Here is a 22,242-nt window from a genome sequence, read left to right as displayed (position 1 = left end):
CGACCCTGCGGACTGCAACTCGCAGTCCTGCCCTCAATCTTTTAGAGCATCACGATATTTTCCAATGAGTCGGTTCTTCCCAGTGCATGGCCAAAGTACTGGAACTTCAATTTCAGCATCAGTCCTCTGAATGAATATTCAGGGTTGACTTCCTTTAGGTTTGAGTGGTTTGATCTCCTTGCTGTCCAAGAGATTCTCAAGAGTCTTCTCCAACACCATAGTTCGAAAGCATCAATTCTTCAGCACTCAGCTTTCTTTTCAGTCCAGCTCTCACGTCCATACATGACTCTGGAAAAAACCATTGCTTTGATTAAGATGGACCTTTGCTGGCAAAGTAATGTCTCTGCTTTTTAATATGCTGTCTAGGTTTGTCATAGCTTTTCTTCCAAGGAGCAAGTGTCTCTTAATTTCATGGCTGCAGTCACCATCTGCAGTGATTTTGGAGCCCAAGAAAGTAAAGTGTGTCACTGTTTCCATTGTTTCCCCATCTATTTGCCATGAAGTAATGAAACTGGATGCCATGATCTTAGTTTTTTGAATGTTGAGTTTTAAGCCAGCTTTTTCACTCGCCTCTTGCACTTTCATCAAGAGGCTCTTCAATTCCTCTTCACTTTGTTCCATAAGGGTGGTGGCATCTGCATATCTGAGGTTATTGATATTTCTTCCAGCAATCTTGATTCCAGCTTGTGCTTCATCCAGCACGGCATTTCGCATGATGTACTCTGCATATAAGCTAAATAAGCAGGGTGACAATATACAGCCTTGATGTACTCCTTTTCCTATTTGGAACCAGTCTGTTGTTCCATGTCCAGTTCTAACTATTGCTTCTTGACCTGCATACAGGTTTCTCAGGAGGCAGGTCAGGTGGTCTGAGTCCCATCTCTTGAAGAATTTTCCACAGTTTGTTTTGATCCACATAGTCAAAGGCTTTGGGTAGTCAGTGAATAAGAAGTAGATGTTTTGGGAATTCTCTTGCTTTTTCTATGATCCAAAGGATGTTGGCGATTTGAACTCTGGTTCCTCTGTGTTTTCTAAATCCAACTTGAACACCTGGAAGTTCTCAGTTCACGTACTGTTGAAGCCTAGGTTGGAGGATTTTGAGCATTAATTTGCTAGCGTGTGAGATGAGTGCAACTGTGTGGTAATTTGAACATTCTTTGGCATTGCCTTTCTTTTCTGCTTCCAGGGGAATATTATTAATAAATGCCCACCATAGATGGGGAAACAGTGGAAACAGTGTCAGACTTTATTTTTCTGGGCTCCAAAATCACTGCAGATGGTGACTGCAGCCATGAAATTAAAAGACGCTTACTCCTTGGAAGGAAAGTTATGACCAACCTAGATAGCATATTCAAAAGCAGAGACATTACTTTGCCAACAAAGGTCTGTCTAGTCAAGGCTATGGTTTATCCTATGGTCATGTATGGATGTGAGAGTTGGACTGTGAAGAAGGCTGAGCACCGAAGAATTGATGCTTTTGAACTGTGGTGTTGGAGAAGACTCTTGAGAGTCCCTTGGGCTGCAAGGAGATCCAACCAGTCCATTCTGAAGGAGATCAGCCCTGGGATTTCTTTGGAAGGAATGATGCTAAAGCTGAAACTCCAGTACTTTGGCCACCTCATGCGAAGAGTTGATTCATTGGAAAAGACCCTGATGCTGGGAGGGATTGGGGGCAGGAGGAGAAGGGGACGACAGAGGATGAGATGGCTGGATGGCATCACCGACTCGATGGACGTGAGTCTGAGTGAACTCCGGGAGTTTGTGATGGACAGGGAGGCCTGGCGTGCTGCGATTGATTGAGTCGGAAAGAGTTGGACACGACTGAGCGACCGATCTGATCTGATCTGATCTGAGCACAGGTTTTTCAGTTGTAGTTAGCAAAAGCGGCCACAAGGTGGCAGCATTTCTTCACGCGCCATTTTTTTTTTTTTTTAGACAAATTTAATTTTTGTTTTCTACTGGCATACGGTTGATTTCCGTTCTTGTGTTTGTTTTAGGTTTACTTTAGCAACTTGTCTCAGTTATACATAGATTTATGTCTATTCTATAGAAATAACTGTAGATGTATTTCTGGGTCTTTTCCCATATAGCTTATTTCAGTGTGTTTAGTAGACTTCCCTGTGGTATCCTGTAGGTCCTTTTGGACTTCTTGTGTGTATATGTTAATCCCAAACTCTTAATGTCTCCCTTCCCCTACTTTTTTTCTTAATAATCATAAGTTGGTTTTCTTCATGAGTCTATTTCTGTTTATACATTTGTTCATTCATATGACTTTATAGATTCCACCTGTAGGTGATACGATATTTTTGTTTCCCTCTCTGACTGATTCACTGTGTATGATGAATCTCTTGGTCCACTGATGCTGCTGACCATGGCAGTTCTCCTTCTTTTTGATGCCTGAGTATATTGCAGTGTCTCGATGGATCAGTGAGTTCATTTCTCTATTGATGAGCGTTTTGGTTGACGCTCTGTCTTGGCTATTGTCCATAGTGCTGCCTTGAAAAAAAGAGGTGCGTGTATCATTTAAAATGATGATTTTCTCCAGATTAAGACAAGGAGTGGGCCTGCCAGATCATGTGGTTAATATGTATTTAATATTTTAAGAAACTTGCATATCACGTTCCTTTGTGGCTGCACCCACCCATCCACAGCGCAGGAGGATTCCCCGTTCCCCTCGGCCACGGCAGCATTTAATCTTTGTAGATCTTTTGGAAGATGGACATTCTGAGGGGTGGGAGCTGATACCTTATTGTCGTGTTGATTTGCATTTCTTTAATAATTAGTGATGCTGAGCATCTTTTAATGTGCTTAATGGCCTTTTTTATGCCTTCTTTGGAGCAGTGTATATTTAGATATTTGGCCCATTTTTCTGTAGGGTTGTTTGGTGTTTTGATATTGAACTGCCTGAGCAGTTTGCATGTTTTGGAGATGAAGTCCCTGTGGGTCTTAGTTTGCTAACATTTTTTTTCCCACTCTGAGGGTTGACTTTTTCTTTCCTTTAGGGTTTCCCTTGCTCTGCAGATGCTTTTTCGGTCCATGAGGTGCCTTTTGTTGACTTTTATTTTTCATTACTCTAAGTGGTGGATCCAAATAGAACTTGCTGTGATTTGCATCAAAACATGTTCTATGTATATTTTCCCTCAAGAGGTTTACAGTAATCATCCCACCATTTAGATTTTTAATTGATTTCCAGTTTCTTTTTCTGTATGGGGTTAGGGAGTTGTCATGATTTCATTCTCTTTTCCCCGGTTTAAGGAGCTTCCACCTCGTACTCCACAGTGGCTGTCCACATTTTACATTGCTAGCATCAGTGTATGAGGGTTCCCTTTTCTCCACAGCCTCTCCAGGATTTACTGTTTGTAGACTTTTAAAGAAAGGCCAATCCGGTCGGTGAGAGGCAATACCTCATAATTTTGATCTGCATTTCTCTATGATTTCAGGAGGTGAAACTTTTCTACTAATTTTTTTTAAGCAGTGTGAGTAAAACTGACCCCTACAGAGTGGCCTCTTGACCGTCTGCCCTGTTTTGAATCTCCTCTCAGGACCTACCCAAGGATATTTGTTGAAAACAGCTGTTTTTTCCTTCTATCCCTCTGCCTGGGGAATATGAAGTGCCCAGATGAGATGTTTTCAACTGTAGTTACCAAAAGGGACCACAAGATGGCAGCATTTCTTCATGCGCCACGCTTTTTTTTTTTTTTAATTTAGTGGGTCCCCCCCCCCCCCCCCCCCACTTTGGAGTAGAGTTGCTTTCTGTTGTTCTGTTTGTTTTAGGTTTACAGGAACTTTATTCGGTTATACATAGACCTGTATCTATTCTTTTTCAAGGTCTGACCACAGAGGTTGTCTCAGGGTGTTCAGTGGACTTCCCTGTGCTATTCAATAGGTCCTTTCGGATTATCTTTGGTAATAGTGTGTATCTGTTAATCTCCCAACTTCTAAATGTCTCCATTCCTCTACCTTTTATTTTAATAATCATAAATGGGTTTTCTAAGTCTGTGAGTCTGTTTCTGTGTGTAAATTAGTTCAATTGTATGAATTTATAGATTCCACCTGTGATTTCATATTTTCCTTTCTTTCTCTGACTGACTTCACTCAGTATGATAAATCTAGGTCTCTCCATCCTGATGACAATCACATTTTTTGCTCTTTTTGATGACTGAGTGTATTCCAGTATGTAGATGGACCAGTTACTCTTCATTTTTCTATTCGTGGACATTTTGGTTGATGCCCTCTACTAAGTATTGTCAATAAGTACTGCCTTGAAAATAGGGTTGCAAGTATCATTTTAAATTATTATTTTATACAGATCTAAGGCAAGGTGTGGCCTTGCCGGATCTTGTGGTGACTCTATATTTAGTATTTTAAGGAATTGCCGTACTCTTTTCCTTCCTGGTTGCACACACTCATTTACCTCCCCACCCACAGTGTAGGGGGCTTCCTTGGTGACTCAGCTGGTAAAGAATCCACCTGCAATGCGGGAGACCTGGGTTTAATCCCTGGGTCGGGAAGATCCCCTGGAGAAGGGAATGAATACCTACTCCAGTATTCTGGCCTGGAGATCTGTGGACTGTAGAATTCCGTTCCCCATGCCCTGGGCAACACTTAATCTTTGTAGATCTTTTGGAGGATGGCCATTCTGAGGGGTGTGAGTTGATATCTCGTAGTTTTGATTTGTCACATTTCTCTAACAGTGATGCTGAGCATCTTTTCATAAGCTGTATTGCCATCTGGATGCCTTAAGACAAATGTCTGTTTAGATCTTTGGCCTGTTTTTCTATTGAGTTTGTTTTTTGATGTTGAGCTGAATGAACTATTTCCATGTTTGGAGATGAATAAATTGTTTTTAAATTTGATCATAACCATTTCCCCCCCTTTGAGGGTTGTCTTTTTCTTTCATTTAGAATTTCCCTTGCTGTGCAAAAGCTTTTGAGGTTAATGAGATTACTTTTGTTGAGTTTTGTTTTATTTTTCATTTTTCTAAGAGTGAAACCAAGAAGTTTTCTGTGATTTCAAAACCTGTTTTGCCCATATTTTTCTCAAGAAGTTTAGAGTATCCATCCCTCCATTTAGCTCTTTAATATATTTGGAGTTTATTTTCTGTGTGAGGTTAGAAAGAGACATAGTTTCATTCACTTTTCCCTCGTTTAAGGAACTTCCACCCTGTTCTCTGTTCTGGCTGCTAACAATTTACATTGACAGCATCAGCGTAGGATAATTTATTTTTCTCTAAAACCTCTCCACCATTTACTTTTTGTAGAGTTTTTAACAAAAGCCATTCTGACCGGTGTGAGCTCATACTTAGCTCTAGTTTTGATTCTCATTTCTTTAAAATTACTCCATGTTGAAAGGTTTCCATGTGATTAAAAAAAAAAAGGTATGAATGAAAAACTGACCTCTGGAGATTGGCCTCTCGACTGTCTGCCCTGTTTTGAATTTTTTTCCCCAGACCTACCCGAGGACTTTTGTTGAGGACAGATGTTTTTTCCTTCCATCCATCCCCTCAGGCCTGGGGAGTATTAAATACCCATCAGCACAGGTTTTTCAGTTGTTGTTACGAAACGTGGCCACAAGGCGGCAGCATTTCCCCGCAGTCCTTTTTTTTTTTTTTTTTTTTTCTGTTGCAGTAGATTGGATTTCTGCTGTTTGTTTTCAGTGAACAGGAATTTGGTTCAGTTATACACAGATTATCTGTTCTTCTTCAGGGTCTTTTCCCACATAGGTTATTACAGTGTGTCCAGTAGACGTCCCTGTGCTAACAGTAGGTCCTTTGGGATATTCTATCTGATAATAAGTAGTGTGTGTGTATGTTAATCCCAACCTTTTAATGTCTTCTTTCTCCTACCTTCTGATTTTAATAATCGTAAGTTCGTTTTCTAAGTCTATGAGTCTGTTTCTGTTTACAAATCAGTTTATTTGAATGAATTTACAGATTCCACTTGTAAGTGATATTTCTCTTTCCCTCTCTCACCTACTTGACTCGGTACCTTAAATCTGTCAGTCCATCCATGCTACTCCACTTTTTCTTTCTTGTTGACAGCTGAATGTATTCCAGTGTCTAGCTGGACCAGTTACGCTTCACTTTTCTATTGATGGACGTTTTGGTTTATGTTCTGTCTTGGATATTGTGACTAGTGCCGCCCTGAAAATAAGGGTGCATGTTGCAGCCTGGCGGAGCCGAGACCAGAACCTGCCCCATGACTCGAGGGTGCGGCAGACTGTGCCCTCGTGATTGCCTTGGTAAACATGCCAAACGAACATTCTTGGGGCAGGACGTGCATGCTCTTTGCTCCGCTTCACTGCCTTCCCCTGCGTCCGTCCCCATGGAAACAAAACAAGACGTTGCTGATCAACAGCAGAGCCTTAACTTTACTCCCTCTTTATGGGGCGCTGATTAAACTCCCCAGCATAGCTATTCCCTAGTGATCTCATGTGACTTCTGCCAATAAAAGTGCGGGCTGAAAGGAGCCATTTTGTCTTCCTGCCATGCAGAGCAGGAGGGCCTCCTGACTCCCCGCTTGCCGAATTACACATGTCTGTCTTCTCATTAGGCGCTCGCCCCGTTTCAGGTCTTTCTCACCCGCTGTGCTGGACACGGCAAGTGCACACACATGTCATTTAAAACTTTTATTTTCTCTGGATCTCAGTGGGCATGCCAGAGGGGGCGGGAAGTCTGTATTCACTGTTTTAAGGAGTCTCCTTCCTGTTTTCTTTCTGCACCTACCGACTTACATCCCTGCCCTAGAGTAGGAGGGTTCCCTGTCCCCAACGCCCGCGGGCAGAGTGTAATCTTCATAGATCTTTTGGAAGATGGTCATTTTCAATGATGTGAGCAAATACCTCGTTGTTTTGATTGGCATTTCTCGAATCATTAGTGACACTGAGCATCTTTTCATGTGCTTTAAGGTATCTGAATGCATTCTTTGAAAAAATGTCCATTTAGATCTTTGGCCCATTTTTCTGTTGTATTTTATTTTTTATTGAGTCGCATGTGCTGTGTGCTTGTTTTGCAGATGAATTACTTGTTGATATATTTGCTTGCAAACTTATTTTTTCCATTCTGAGGTTCTGAGGGTTGTCCATTTGTTTATGTTTTCCCTTGCTGTGCAAGTGCTTTTAAGGTTAACGAGGCCCTTTTATTGAGGTTTTGTTTTTCTATTTTTAATTATTCTAAGGGGTGGATCCAAAAAGAACTTGTTGCGATTTATGTCAAGGCTTGTTCTTCCTACGTTTTCCTCTAGAGGTGGGGCCTAATCCTCCCTCCGTTTAGTTCTTTAACCAACGTGGAATTATTTTTCGTTCAACAGTTATGGAGTGACGTAATTTCATTCTCTTTTAGTTTGTTTTCGGAGCCTCCACCCCGTCCTGCATCCGGGCTGTTAACAGTTTACTTTGCCAGCATCAGTGCAGGAGGCTCCCCTTTCTCCACATCGTCTCCAGCATTTATTGTTTGTAGGCTTTTCAACAAAGGCCGTTCTGACCAGTGTGGGTGGTACCTCGCTGTGCTTTAATTTGCATTTCTCTAAGATTTCACGATGTTGAAATCTTTTCATGTGATTGTTTCTTAAAACAGTGAGAGAGTAAAACTGACCTCTTGGTGTTGGCCTCCTGCCCGTCTGCCCAGTTTTGAATCTTCTCCCAGGACCCACCCCAGGACATTTGTTGAGAACAGGTGTTTTTTCCTTACTTTCCACAGGCCTGGGAAGTTAAGTGCCCATCAGCGCAGGTTTTAAGTTGTTACCAAAAGCGGCCACAAGGCGGCAGCATTTCTTCTCCCTCTTTTTTTTTTTTTTTGTGGTATTTCAATTTTTATTTTCTAATAGAGTTGATTTCCGAGGTTGTATTTGCATTAATTTATGCAAGGGAAAGCATAATCAAAAGGACAACCCTCAGAGCCTCAGGATGGAAAAAATAAGTTTGCAAGCAAATATATCAAGTAATTCATCTGCAAATCAAACGGCACATGCAGCTCAATTAAAAAAACACAACAAAAATGGGCCAAAGATCTAAATGGACATTTTTTTCAAACAGATATAGACGTATAATGACATTTTTTTCAAGCAGATATAGACATTTACCTGTTCTTTTCCGGCGTCTTTTCTCATGAAGGTTATCCCAATTTGTCCCATCGACTTCCTGCGCTATTCAGTTGGGCCTTTTATATTACCTATTTGATACTTAGTAACGCGTACCTTTTAATCCTTCTTAGTGTATCCCTCCCCACAACTTTAAAAAGAAATAATCATGAGTTGGTTTTTTAACTGAGTCTGTTTTTATTTGCAAATTATTTCACTTGCATGAATTTCTGGCTTCCACCTGTAAGTAATATTTTAGGATATTTGTCTTTCTATCTCTAACCTCACTTAGTAAGATAATGTCTTGGTCCATCCATGCTGCTGCCAATGGCGTTTTTCCTTCTCTCTCTCTCTTTTTTTTTTTTTTTTTTTTTGACTTATGAGTGTATTCCATTGTACAGATGGACCAGTTAGTCTTCATTTATCTATCGATGGATATTTTGGTTAATGTTATGTCTTGGCTATTGTGCATAGTGCTGCCCTGAAAATAGCGGTGCATGTATTCTCTTTGAATTAGGATTTTTTCCAGGTCAAAGCAAGGAGTGGGGTTGCCCCAAAATGTGGTAACTCTGTATTTTGTGTTTTAAGGAGACTCCAAATATTCTCTTCGTGGCTACACCTGCCCACTTGCAACCCTGCCTACAGTGTAAGATGGTTCCCATTCCCCTTGCCCTCAGCAGCATTTAACCTTTGAAGATCTCTTGAGGATGGCCATTCTGAGCCGTGTGAGGTGATACCGCATCCTGGTTTTAATTTGCATTTCTTTAATAATTATTGATGTTGAGTATCTTTCCATGGGCTTTTTACCTCCTACCTTGTGAGTACAATTAACCTCTTGAAATTGACATCAAGTTAGCCCCGTTTTGAATTCTTTTCTGGTGATTTGTCCCAGGGCATTTCTTGAGGGCAGGTGTCATTTCCAGCCCTGCAGGCTTTGTGAGTCTTAAGAGCCCATCAGCCCAGGTTTTCAGGTGGTTGTTACAAGGAATGGCCACAAGGCGGCAGCATTTCATCATGCCCAACTGTAGTTACCTGGGCAACCAGGGCCTTAGGGCAAGTCCAGTTCTTGGTTGTCAACTAGAATGGAAACACCCAAGGCTTGTGTTACCTTACTTCTTCCCCCTTAGTCTTCATCCCCTGGACACATCCCAGTGATTGCTGCACCACTCTGCTGAGGGTGCTGTCCTCCTCAAGTGGGCAACCCTAAGGAAGGAGGCTGGAGGTGGGAACCCTGCCAGCAGGAGACATGGAGCCCAGGGGACCTTGCAAAAGCTCTTCCAGGCCAGACACTCCACCATCCTTTGGGGGCACTAGGCTTGGTTTTGCTGCAGGAGGGCCACCCTGGGTCTGGAGATTGTGGGCTCGTGCAGAGGGGAACAGGAAGTCCAGGTCCATGGAGGGTGGCTGGGGCACATTGCCTGGACACCGTCCCCAGCTCCCTCAGCCCCACCACAGTCCAGCTTGGGGACCCAAGCCTGCTCAGGCTCCAGGGATCTGACACTAGCCCAGGTACCCAAGGCATGAGGGGAATGGAGTCAGCAGTTCTTTTGTCTTTTTTTTTGTTTATTTTGAATTCCAGTGTATAGGTGATTTGCATTGTTATGGGGTTTGTGTGTGTGTGTGTGTGCTAATTAGCTTCAGTGTCTGTGTCCGACTCTGGGACCTGATGGGCTATAACTGACCAGGCTCGTCTGTCCATGGGCTTCTCCAGATAAGAATACTGGAGTGGGTTGCCAGGCCCTCCTCCAGGGGATCTTCTGACCACAGGGATTGAACCCACGACTCTTATGTCTGCCTGCTTTCACTGGTGGGTTCTTAACCACTAGCACCATCTGGGAAGCCCCCTTTTCTCTTATTGTACAACAACCTAATTAATTTGTATGTAGATGTGTATACGTTCTTTTCGGGTTCGTTTCTCATCAGTTCAGTCGCTCAGTCGTGTCCGACTCTTTGTGACCCCATGGACTGCAGCGCGCCAGGCCTCCCTGTCCATCACCAACTCCTGGAGCTTGTTCAAACTCATGTCCATTGAGTCAGTGACACCATCCAACCATCTCATCCTCTGTCGTCCCCTTCTCCTCCTGCCCTCAATAGGTTATTCAAGATTGTTGAGTAGGGTTCCTTGTGCCCTACAGTGGGTCCTTGTGGGTTATTTTGTAAATAGTACTGTGTGTATGTTATTCTCAACCTGCTAATTTCTCCCCGCCCCCACATCTTTCATTTTTGGTAACCATGAGTTTCTTTACTAAGTCTGTAAAGCTGTTTAATCTGTTTTGTAAAGAAGTTCATTGTGTCCATGTTTGGATTCCACCTAGAAGGGATAACATGTGATGCTTGTCTTTGTCTCAGTGAGTGATCATCTCTCTTCTCTCTGTGGCTGGAGGTGGCATTCTTTCATCCTTTTTATGGCTGGGTAGCCCTGTCTTGGGTATGCGTGCCCCATCTTCTTTACCCCTTCACCTGACCTTCTACACTCAGGTTTCTTTTGTATCTTGGATATTGTACCTGGTGTTGCCATGATTGTTGGCACGCAGTATCTTTTGAACACTTGGTTTCTGAGGATCCACACCCAGGTGTGAGATGGCTGGGTCACTTGGCACTTTGTTGTTGAGTGTTTCACGGACCCTCCATACTGTTCTCCAGAGTGGATGTGCTCATTTACTTTCCCACTCACAGTGTAGGAGGGTTCCCTTCTCTCCACAGCCCCTCCAGCATTTATTGTTGTCGAATTTTTGAAGTGGCCACGCTGACTGGCGTGAAGTGATACGTCATTGAACTTTTGATTTGCATTTCTCTAATGATTAGGGATGCTGGGCATCTTTTCAGGTGCCTTACGGCTGCCTGGATGCCTTCTCTGGAGAAATGTCAATTATATCTTTGGCCCATTTTTTCTGTTGAGTTATTTGTTTTTTGATATTGAGCTGCATGAGGTGTTTGCCTGTTGTGGATATCTCCATTTGCAAACACTTTTTCCCCCGATTCTGAGCACTGTCTTTTTCTTTCATTTATGGTTTACCCTGGTGCTCACGATGGACGTGAGTCTGAGTGAACTCCGGGAGTTGGTGATGGACAGGGAGACCTGGCGTGCTGCGATTCATGGGGTCGCAAAGAGTCGGACACGACTGAACGACTGAACTGAACTGCTGCTCAAATACTTTTAAGGTTAATGAGGTCCCATTTGTTTGGTTTTGGTTTTCATTATTCCAAGAATGAATCCAAAGCAAACTGGCTGTGATTTATAGCAAAGCGTGTTCTGCCTGTATTTCTCTGAAGAGGTTTATAGTGTCTGTCCTTCATTTAGATCTTTAATTGATTTGGAGTATGTTTTTCTGCTTGGGTTTAGGGTGTGTCCCCATGTCATTCTCTTTCCACTTGTTTAAGGAACCTCCACACTGTCCTCCATCCTGGCTGTTAGCAATTTATCATGCAGCATCAGTGCAGGAGGGCTCCCTTTTCTTCACACCCTCTCCAGCATTTATTGTTTGTAGACTTTTTGCCAAAAGCCAATCTGAGGTAGTTTGCAGTTTTGATTTGCATTTCTATAGGACTTAGAGATATAAAATCTTTTCATGTGATTATTTTTAAAGAGTGTGAGTAACACCTTTCAAGTCACGGTGGGGTTCTTGACCATCTGCCCCATTTTGAATACTTTTTCCAGGACCTACCTGAGGACATTTACTGAATGAAAGTGAAAAGTGTAAGTCACTCAGTTGTGTCCAACTCTTTGCCACCCTATGGACTATACAGTCCATGGAATTCTCCAGGCCAGAATTCTGGGGTGGGTAGCCTTTCCCTTCTCCAGGGGATCTTCCCAACCTAGGGATCAAACCCAGGTCTCCCGCATTGCAGGCGGATTCTTTATGAACTGAGCCATCATTGAAGCGGAGGAGATTTGTTAAGGACAGGTGTTTTTTCCTTATATCCTCACAGTGAAGTCAAAGTTGTTCGGTCGTGTCCAACTCTTTGTGACCCCCATGGACTATACAGTCCGTGGAATTCTCCAGGCCAGAATACTGGCGTGGGTAGCCTTTCCCTTCTCCAGAGGGTCTTTCCAACCCAGGGACCGAACCCAGGTGTCCCACATCGCAGGCGGATTCTTTAACAGCTGAGCCACCAAGGAAGCTCTCACAGACCTGGTGCCCATTAGCAGCAGCAGCAGCAGCAGAACAGGCTTTTCAGTTGTTGTTACCGAAAGTGCCCACAAGGCGGCAGCATTTCTTCACGCTCCTTTTTTTTTTTTTTTTTTTTTTTTTTTTTTGTAATTTTTTATTTTCTTTTGGAGCAGACCTGATTTCCGATATCGTGTTTGGTTTTGGTGTACAGGAACTTGATTCAGTTATATACAGACATACGTCTATTCTTCTTTCCCATATAGATTATCACAGTGTGTTCAGTTGACTTCCTGTGCTATTCAGAAGGTCCTTTTTGTCTGTTTGATATGTAGCAGTGAGAAGAAGGTGGGAAAAGAACCAAGCGTCCCCTATTCCTCCATGTTCCCTTATTCCTTCGGACCCTTCTGATCAAACTAAGACCCCGGCTGCCAGAGGGCAAGCCCGCGCTGGGACAGCGCTTTATCAGCCAGCCTGCTCCTGTTACTAGGGCCAATCTGAGCGTGTTCGGTCTGTGTGTTAGCCATGAAACCAGGACTACAGAAAGGAGAGATGACAGTTTCTGACACTAGGTGGCGGTGATATTCTTTAGATTCCAGAGAAAATGGGTTAAAATGAAACTTTTTTTAAATTGCAAAACTGGTTCCTTCTGCATGTGCAGTTAGGAAAAGCTGGCTTGTTGAAATACTTTTTTTTTTTTTTCCCCAGAACTCTGACCCTGAGAAAATAAAAATATACCAAGAAAAAAGCCTGAAGCTTTTATCTTGACCGGGAGATACACAGCCTATTTTCCCTGAGACTTTAGCCTCCGGTAGATTAGTAGAAAATCAAGCCAAGAAAAAGAAAAGGGGCAAGAGACATTTTATACTAAATCTTAAGTGGAAAACTATAAGATTGCTGTCTGTTTCGATTTATGTATGCCTCCGTGTGTCTTTGTCTTTGGATAATATTGCTGAGGTTAATTTGTAAGTGAGCTCTATTTAACTGACTTAAAAGTAAGTACTTACAAATCACATAATTCTAATTACAAGAAAAAAACTAAAGATATTTGGGTTTATTAGACACATCCTTTGTATTATATTGAGAAAAGAAATTGAACTTTGGAAAAATACATGTTTTTAGAGATTCTAAAATATGTTCCTGAGTTTGCTAATTAGAGAGTGCCAATACGATAAAAAGTTAACAATTGCTTTCTTCTTGGTTTTCACTAGGAGTCAAGGTTTTTTAAAGGTTAAAAGCTACTAAAGTGACAAGGAAATTATTTTGGTGCATAAAGCAAGTAAGATATATGTTGTCAGTGAGAGAAGATATAAAGACTGGAGATGTTTTTGTTATAAAAAAGTAATGATAATAATTCTGTTCTACAGTTGGTTGTTTATAAATGGGGGAAAAAATAGAAGAAATATAGATCTAGAAGGTGACAAAAGATTTGCATTAAAGGACCAAGGGGAAGATGCTTTGGTTTAAGTGTTAATAACACATCAAAACCAACTTAGATAAAACCAGGCAACTGGCTACAAGCCTGCAAGTCTCCTTGAAGTGCCAGGTGTAGGCTGGGATTCAAGCTTATTCTCCTGGAAATAAATGAGATCAACTTTGTATATTAATATTCAGGTTGTCACTTCTCCAACTACTTCTGAAGTTGAGTGGCCTGTCACACCTACATCAGTCACTCTGGGCTAATAAAAATGATACCAAAAATATGTCAGACCACAACCAAAGGTTCCATTCCTTCGGACAGGGTGGCTCAAGCATGGACTCTATCTGGACCAGGACTAAAATTTGTAAAAAACATAACCTGCTTCTCACTCCTGCTTGGGCCCCCGGTCAAAATAATTCTTTCCTGACCTTTGGCTCCTGCCTTTTTAAATCTACTTGTTAGTGGCGGATTCATTTCGATATTTGGCAAAACTAATACAATATTGTAAAGTTTAAAAATTAAAAAAAAAAATCTACTTGTTAAATTTGTCTCTTTCAAATTACTACAGTTTCACACCAAGATGATGGTGATGCAGAGATTCCAGCGAATCCTCAGAACAGATCCTTCAGGAGTAACAACAGAAGTCCCTCTGAGGCCCCTAAATGAGACAGGGTGAGAGCTCCATGGCCCAGCTAGATAGGGTCTACAAGCCCCACGCCAGCTTGAAGAAACTGCAGAAGACAGAGCTTCACCCTCCCAATAAAGGTTTCTGGGGTTCATGTCTCTCAGAGGGATTTGAGGTGGGAGAATGAGGGGCCTCTGGGCTGGACCGCTGGTGTTTGTCAAGTGGAGTGAAACTGAAGCTTTGTTTTCACCCACTCAAGCTAATGGCCGAGGCTGAGCGCTGCTGGAATAAAGATAAGGTGCCTACGCCTGAAGTCAGGAAGACTTCCCTGTGTGCACAGGTGTAGGAAGGCTCCTTGGAGGCCAAAGAGGGAGGGGGCCCCACCCCATAATAAGTGTGGATGTGCACCCACAGGCTTCTACTGTGGGGTCAATCTTAGCAAAAAGTTGTGCCCTCACCTTGGGCAGGGTCCTAGACGAGTCAGATGTGTGTGAAGCAAGAAACGAGACAGTTGGTGAAAGGTAACCACAGACGCGGGAGGGCTGCCCCAGGTGAGCGACTCGCAACCCCTCTTCCTGTGCCCCTCAGATGCCCAGGCTTCTCTCGGTTGTGTCTCTGTCCTGCTTCTGTCTTAAACTGGGTTTCCGCATGCTCTCCCACAGGTTGTGCTGTGTCTGTAATAATGGACTTCATATATGTATTTACACCTCTTGCCTCCTTAAAATAGTCTTGGTTTCAAATGGGGAAAAGACACAGGGTCACTTTGCTTCTAGCCTCTGGCCACTGGTGGTCTCATGGTCGGGAATCCTGGTGTTCATCCAGGCTACCCAGGTTCAATTCCTGAGCAGGGAGCTAAGGTTTCTCTTCAGGACCGCTCACTGCTGTCTTTCCAAGATCATGATCATGTGTTTTTCAGTTGCTGTGGCTGGAAAAGGCATTATTTGATCGTATTTTACGGCAGAATGACACTGCCTTGCGTATCTGAACCGCCTCTTCTTTACCGTCCTCTCTCCTCTACCATCATCTCTCCTCTACGGTCATCTCTCCTTTACCATCCTCTCTCCTCTACCGTCCTCTCTCCTCTACCGTCCTCTCTCCTCTACCGTCCTCTGTCCTCGCCCCGTAGCTGCTTAGCTGTCTTGGTTATTGTTCCTCGTGCTGCCAATGTCACTGAGGTGCAGCTGTCTTCAGAACAGCAGTAGCTTCTCCAGATCTCTCACTAGGCGTGGAGGCTAAACAGATGACACTGTATATAGTCCCGTGTTGATAACGGCTTTGAAATCTTGTGACAGTTTCTCACTTACCTGCAGCCCACCAGTAATTTTAACTTATTTTTGAGTAGAGTTGATTTAAGATGTATAGGCCATAGAGAAGACTGACTCAGAGACTGAGGGAGGGACAGACTAAAGCCTTCCTTTGTGAGGCCCAGAGTTAGGCCTGTGTTACCACGAGACAGGCCTTTGCTACAACCAGAGTCAGGTCTTGATGTGGACCAGAGTAAGACCTAAGACTAGAATCAGGTCAGGCCTAAGTGAGTACCAGAGTCAAGAATATGTCAGGATCAGGCCTTAGTGGACCTTAGTAAGGTGTTAGTATGGACCAGAGTCAGGCCTAAGTGAGTACAACGGTCAGGAATATGTGAGGACCAGAGTCAGGCCTGAGTGTGGACGAAAGGCAGCCTTAGTGTGGACCAGAGTCAGGCCTCAGTGTGTATAGATTCGGGACTCAACGTGGATGAGGGTCAGGCCTGTGTGGACCAGAGTGCAGCCTCAGTGTGGTCCACAGTCAGCCTCAGTTTGACGGGTGTCAGGCCTGAGTGTGGACCAGAGCCAGGCCTGAGTGTGGACGAGAAATAGCCCTCTGTATGGACCAAAGGCAGGCCTGATTGTGGACCAGAGCCAGACCTGAGCATGGACCAGAGTGAAGCCTCAGAGTGGACCAGACTCAGGCCTCAGGGTGGACCAGACTTAGGCCTCTGCGTGGACTAGAGTCAGGACTGAGTACCACAGTCAGCCTTCAGTGTGGACCAGGGTCAGGCCCAGTTTAGACACAGTCAGGCCTCAGTGTGTATCGAGTCAGGCCTCAGGGTGGACCATCTATAGGTCTGAGTGTGGACCAGAGCCAGGCCTGAGGCTGGACCAGAGCCAGGCCTGAGTATGGATCAGAGTGATGCCTCAGTGTGGAACAGAGTCAGGCCTAACTGAACCAGAGTCAGGACTTAGTGTGGGTGAAGGCAGGCATTAGTGTGGCCAAGAGCCAGGCCCTCCTGTGGAACACTGGCAGGCCTGAGTGTGGACGAGAGCCAGGTGTGAGTGTGGACCAGAGACGGCCTGAGTGTGGACCACAGTCAGGCCTCAGCATGGACTAGAGTCAGTTCTCAAAGTGAAACAGAGTCAGGACTGAGTACCATAGTCAGCCCTCAGTGTGGACAAGAGTGAGGCCTCGTTGTAGACCACATCAGGCCTCATGTGTATGGATTCAGGCCATAGTGTTGAGAAGAATCAGTCCTCAGTGGACCAGAGGCAGGCTTGTGTGGACCATAGGTAGGCCTGAGTGTGGACCAGAGTCAGGCCAAAATGAGTACCACACTCAGGACAGACTCTAGTTAAATTCAGGACTGACTCGAACAGAAAATAAAAATTACTTGAGAAGAAAAACCCCCAAACCAGCGTCCCTGCGTTCTCCTCAGGTCTCAGACCCCTGCGCTGCTCTCTCATCCCTGGGCCTTAATGGGCTTGACTTCCGGGTCAAACTGAGGTCTTCATGGGGGAGCTGGAAAGGTTGTGCCAGCCAAGGAGCACAGTGATATCTTGACTGCCTGAGACCACCACCTTAAAATTCAAGTGGTCCCGCTACACATAAAGCAAGTCTCCTGCACCTAGAAAATTGTGGACTCTCTGTGTTGGAAGAGGTTTGAAAAGTCACCCTATCTTCCCCTCTTTTGCTCAGGGGGTTCCTACTTCCAGCCTCTCTCCCTAGAGAGGCTCCACCTGCCTAGGACAGCTGCCTCAGCATAAGACTTTGGCAGGGGATGGGATAGGTCTGGAGGGAGAAGGGTAAGGGGCAGAAGGAATGACACTCTGGCCCTTTGCATCTATCCTGCCCTTTCCACAATAATTTCTAGCCCAGGAACACGCATTTGCCAGGGCTCAGGAGAAGGCGATGGCACCCCACTCCAGTACTCTTGCTTGGAAAATCCCATGGACGGAGGAGGCTGGTGGGCTACAGTCCACAGGGTCGCTAAGAGTCGGACACGACTGAGTGACTTCACTTTCACTCTTCACTTTCATGCATTGGAGAAGGAAATGGCAACCCACTCCAGTGTTCTTGCCTGGAGAATCCCAGGGACGGGGAGCCTGCTGGGCTGCCGTCTATGGGGTCGCACAGAGTTGGACACGACTGAAGCGACTTAGCAGCAGCAGCAGCAGGTTTCCCCAATAGGCAGAGCGGGGCACGAATAAGTGCTGCCCCCTTGTGGCCATCCTAGGAAACAACAACCCCAAATCCAGGACCTATGGGTATTTCATATTCACCAGAGCTGCTCTGCTCTAAATGATCCCTTTGCTGGACAGATGACACGCAGGAGGCAGCAGAAACAGAATTCAAAAGAAGGCCGACCTTCAGGAGCCAATTTCAAATGGCAAATTTTGCTTACGCTTAAACAAATCCCCCTCCTGTGGAAATCCTGGGCCGCCCAGTTGAAAGAGGAAGGCATACCAGAACTACAAGGAGCTCTGGTTAGTAGCAGTTGGAGGAAAATGTACAAACAATAAATACTGCAGAAGGCCAGGAGACCAGGGAACACTCCTAGAGCTGCAGCGGGGGATGCACTTGACAAGAGCCACTATGGACAAGGGCATGCAGCCTCCTTTAAAAGCAAAAAGCAGCCCAGGATGCTGCGATCTGCCTCTGGGGCCTAGACCCTAGGCAAAGCACCCCTCTGGGACACACATGCATCCCAACGTTCTTTACGGTGCTGTTTACAACAGCCAAGGCACACAAGCAACAGAAACCTCAAGCCACAGAAGAAGGGAGGCTAAAGATGTGCCGCACACATTCATGGACTATGACCGGAACCCTCACAAGAGAGTGCAGTGGTGCCGGTTGCAGCAACAAGGACGCGGACCTGGAGGTGGGCGCACTAAGTCACGTCGTCAGAGAAAGACAAAAAGCACGCGACATCACATACAGGTGAAGTCTCCTGATGGGTACAAATGAACTCTTGGATCAAACAGAAACAGATGCTTAGAAAAGAAACTTCCCTTACCAAATGGGAAGGCCAGGTGATTGTGGAGAGATCACTGAGAAGTTTGGGATTGACCCATGTACTCTTCTATACAGATAAATACACAGACAAGAGAAAAAGAATAATGAACAAGGATGTGCTCTATAAACAAGAAACTGTACTCAATACCCTCTCAAACTCTGTGGAAGAGAACCCTAAAAAGACAGGCACATGTGTATGTTAACTGAATCAACTTGCTGTACGCCTGTGATTAACACAACACTCCAAATCAATATGTTCCAATAGAGAACAAAAATTCCATGATAGGAAATGAAAAATAAATGTCTCCTCCACTCCCCTTAGGCGTCAGTCCTCGGGGCTGCTGTCTCCTCCCTGCGGCCTGAGCAGTCTAGTCCCCAAGGCTGCCATGTATGTGTGGAGGGAGCTGGGGAGGATGTTCAAGCAAATGAGCCCCCTGAGGATCCTGCGTGCCTGGTTCCCACTAGTTGGACCACAGTCTTCACTTCCAGGCAGGCCCCCTACACCAAGCCTCTTTCACTCAGAAATGGAGGGCACTCTGTGCTGGAACAGCTCTCTAAAGTATATAGTTCAATAAAATGAATTTTTTAAAAAAGAGCAAGAAACCCCCAAGTTACAAAACAAAGGGAATAGCAAAACCAAGCTTACCTCAAAGAATGAAAATAATGCCGACACTTTCACAAAAGTGGAAGAAAAAGAACAAACGAAATATTTTAAAACATTATCATGATCAAAGCCAAATCAACAAGGTCTGCCAGGACACAGCCCTGGGTTGCCCATCTGTGACCCGCAGATGAAGCAATTCGTTGAGATCCTACAGCTGGTAAAGAACAGTGGTGGGTAGAATTCTGACTCATACTTGAAAAACTGTCTATGGCCATTTGGCAGTAAATAGTTCTCCCTACTGAGGTGGTAGGTTCCAGTGATCTAGGTCAGACTCAACTATTCAACCCTGATACGATTGCAGAGCCCAGCGTTCCCGGCCTCCCCCCCCTACCTTTCCAGCAGGCACAATGCACCTCTCAGGAGCACTAATCTTGGGCCCCCCTTAGGCTTTGATGTCTTCAGGGCATGTGGCCTGGGCACCCTCCAAAGCTTGCTAGGTTTTGGAACTCGAAGTTCAGGAACACCAGAGACTTGGCAGTGAGCCCACTCCGGTCACCATGAGTGGCATCGTCTCCCTCAGCCTGCAGTTGGCGGCCTGTCACCGCAGTGTTGGGCAGAATTCCCTGCTGAGGGAGCACCCACTGCGCTGGTCAGAGTGCCTGCTGGCATTTCTCTCTGGCTCTAGACTCTCCTGGAGAGCAGGGCCCAGGGTCTCACCAACCTTGTCCTCAGGATTGATCAGTGACTGCTGCTGCTGCTAAGTTGCTTCAGTCGTGTTCGACTCTTAGCGACCTCATGGACTGCAATCTACCAGGCTCCTCTGTCCATGGGATTTTCCAGGCAAGAGTACTGGAGTGGGGTGGCATTGCCTTCTCCATGATCAGTGACTAGACCCCTTGAAACCGACAGCCTGAAGAATCTTCCACAGCCATTTTAAAACCTGAGCCTCAGGACCTTATCTCTGAGAAAGCTCGTGGGCGTGCCAGAGCCAGGACCGTGGGCTCTCAGCCCTGTGTGCAACTGGCTCTTGAGATTCTAGAGTCTGGGGTCCTTCCGGCGAGCCAAACATCTGACTCTGTGTCTTCAGTGTCTGAGAGGCCTACCGTGAAGATAAAACTCCCTCGCCTTATTAGGAATTTTAATCCCTCACTCCAGCAGCCTACGCAGCACCAGCTCTGTCACCTGCACAGATGTTTGGACTCCAGGTTCTAGCTGTGAAACCTTAGGAAGATAAATCAACCTCGAGGAGCCTCTGTTTCCTCATCTGTGAAATGAGGTGGCGCTACCTAGCTCATCGGGCAGCTGCACAAGATAAATGAGATAAAGGGTGTGAGATGGCCAAGTCCTCCTCCCCTCAACTAAGGCAGGCAGCATTTCACAATGATCACTTTTTAAAATGATCGATATTATGGACTAAATTTTGTCCCCCCTGCCCCCCAATTCATATAGCCCTGGTGGCAGTGTTTGGAGACAGGACCTAAAGGAAAGTAGTTAAGTCAGTCATAATGATGTGGCCCTGATCCAAGAGGACCAGTGTCCTTATAAGCAGAGACACCAGAAAGCTCTCAGGTAAAGCTCGTGTTAAGTCCCTCTGTCCCTGAAGAAGGCTACAAACTGAGTGCAGAGTCTTCTAGACCAGTGCTCTCCAACTCTTATTGCATGCCCAGATCACCAGGGATGGCATTAAAATGCAGATTCTGATCCATAGGCTTGGGGTGAGGCTGGGGAATATGTCCCTAGTGAGCCTCCAGGGGATCCAGATGCTGCTGGTCTGCCGACTATACTTTGGAGTAGCAAAGTCCTTAGACTACCATCTTATTTCCCCACCAAAAATATATGGTCATTTATTTATCTAGATGCCAACTGTCCAATGCTGCCAAGCACTGTGCCAAGTGCTGAGGGTTAATAAAACAGGGTCTCTGCTCTTGAGTTCATAGTCCAGTTAAGGCCCTAAGGGGTTTCCCTGACTCCACGAGCCAAGGGCAATGTCAAATGCAAGATGCATCCCAGTGAAGACAACATCCTTCCAGAAGACCCTACATAGGATGTGCAGGAGGCAACAATCATGTGGAGATAAACGCCTCTGTTTAGGGACTCAACTCAGGCTATGATGAAACCAGGGGTTTTTGAGAAGCAGAGCTAGTGATGGACAAAACCAGGTGCCACTGTACCTTCACCCAGTAAAACCATGGACACGGAGACAAGTCTATACATCAGCTCTGGGTCTCCCACTCATTAGAGCAATACTCTTCAGTGCAACTTGCTGGCATTGGCAAGAGGCAGGGTGATGACAAGCAGCGGCGGAGAAAGATGGTGCTCAAGAAAGCGGCACTTGATGAGAGAAGCAGCTAGGTGTTCTGGACATGCTGAATGTTAGACTTATGGGAGGGTCCTCTTCTTATAGCAAAACCCCCTTTAGTCGATGATGAAACTAAACCCCAAAGCAGTTAAGGCAGTGGTTCTCAACCGGGGTGACTATGCATCCCCAGGAGACAAACAGCAATGCTCGGAGACAGTTTTGGTTACACAACTGATGGAAAGCTATGATGCTTAGTGGACAGAGCACAGAGATGCTGCTAAAAGCAGCACAAGACGGCCCACCACAGCCAAAAGTTACCTGTCCCCAAACGTCAACAGTGCTGAGGTTAAGAAACCCTGAGTTGAGGAATTTGCCCAAGTCAAAGAATGTCACACCACAGACTAGCTTAGTGCATTCTGCAGTGACGGGTACATTCTACACTCTACACTGTCCATCGTGGCAGTGGACAGCTACATGTGAGATATGGGTGGTGTGAATGAAGAACTTGGTTTACATTTTTTATTTGTCCGTGATCATGCAACTAAAGAGCCACGCATGGCCCGTGACTACTGCATTGGGCAGGACAGAATTACCATTTGTATTTCCTGATACATAGACTGGCATTCCTCCACTTTCACAGTCTGTCTCTCTACGTTTCTGAAACTGCCCACCCACCTGACTTTATCACAAAGGTTTGGCTGGAAAAAAATACAAGTGTAAAATAACAGCAGAAGAATCTTAAAAAAAGGTTTGAGGTTTAACACCTTATCTTGTAGATCCTGAAAAAAGCAGAATGTCAGAGCACGGTGATACATACAGTGGTCCCCCATCCGCTGAGGTTTCA

Source organism: Bubalus kerabau, chromosome 17 (assembly GCF_029407905.1).
Source record: "Bubalus kerabau isolate K-KA32 ecotype Philippines breed swamp buffalo chromosome 17, PCC_UOA_SB_1v2, whole genome shotgun sequence".
NCBI lineage: Eukaryota > Metazoa > Chordata > Mammalia > Artiodactyla > Bovidae > Bubalus > Bubalus kerabau.
The sequence above is the reverse complement of the archived record's forward strand: the minus strand, read 5'-3'. Positions refer to the sequence as shown.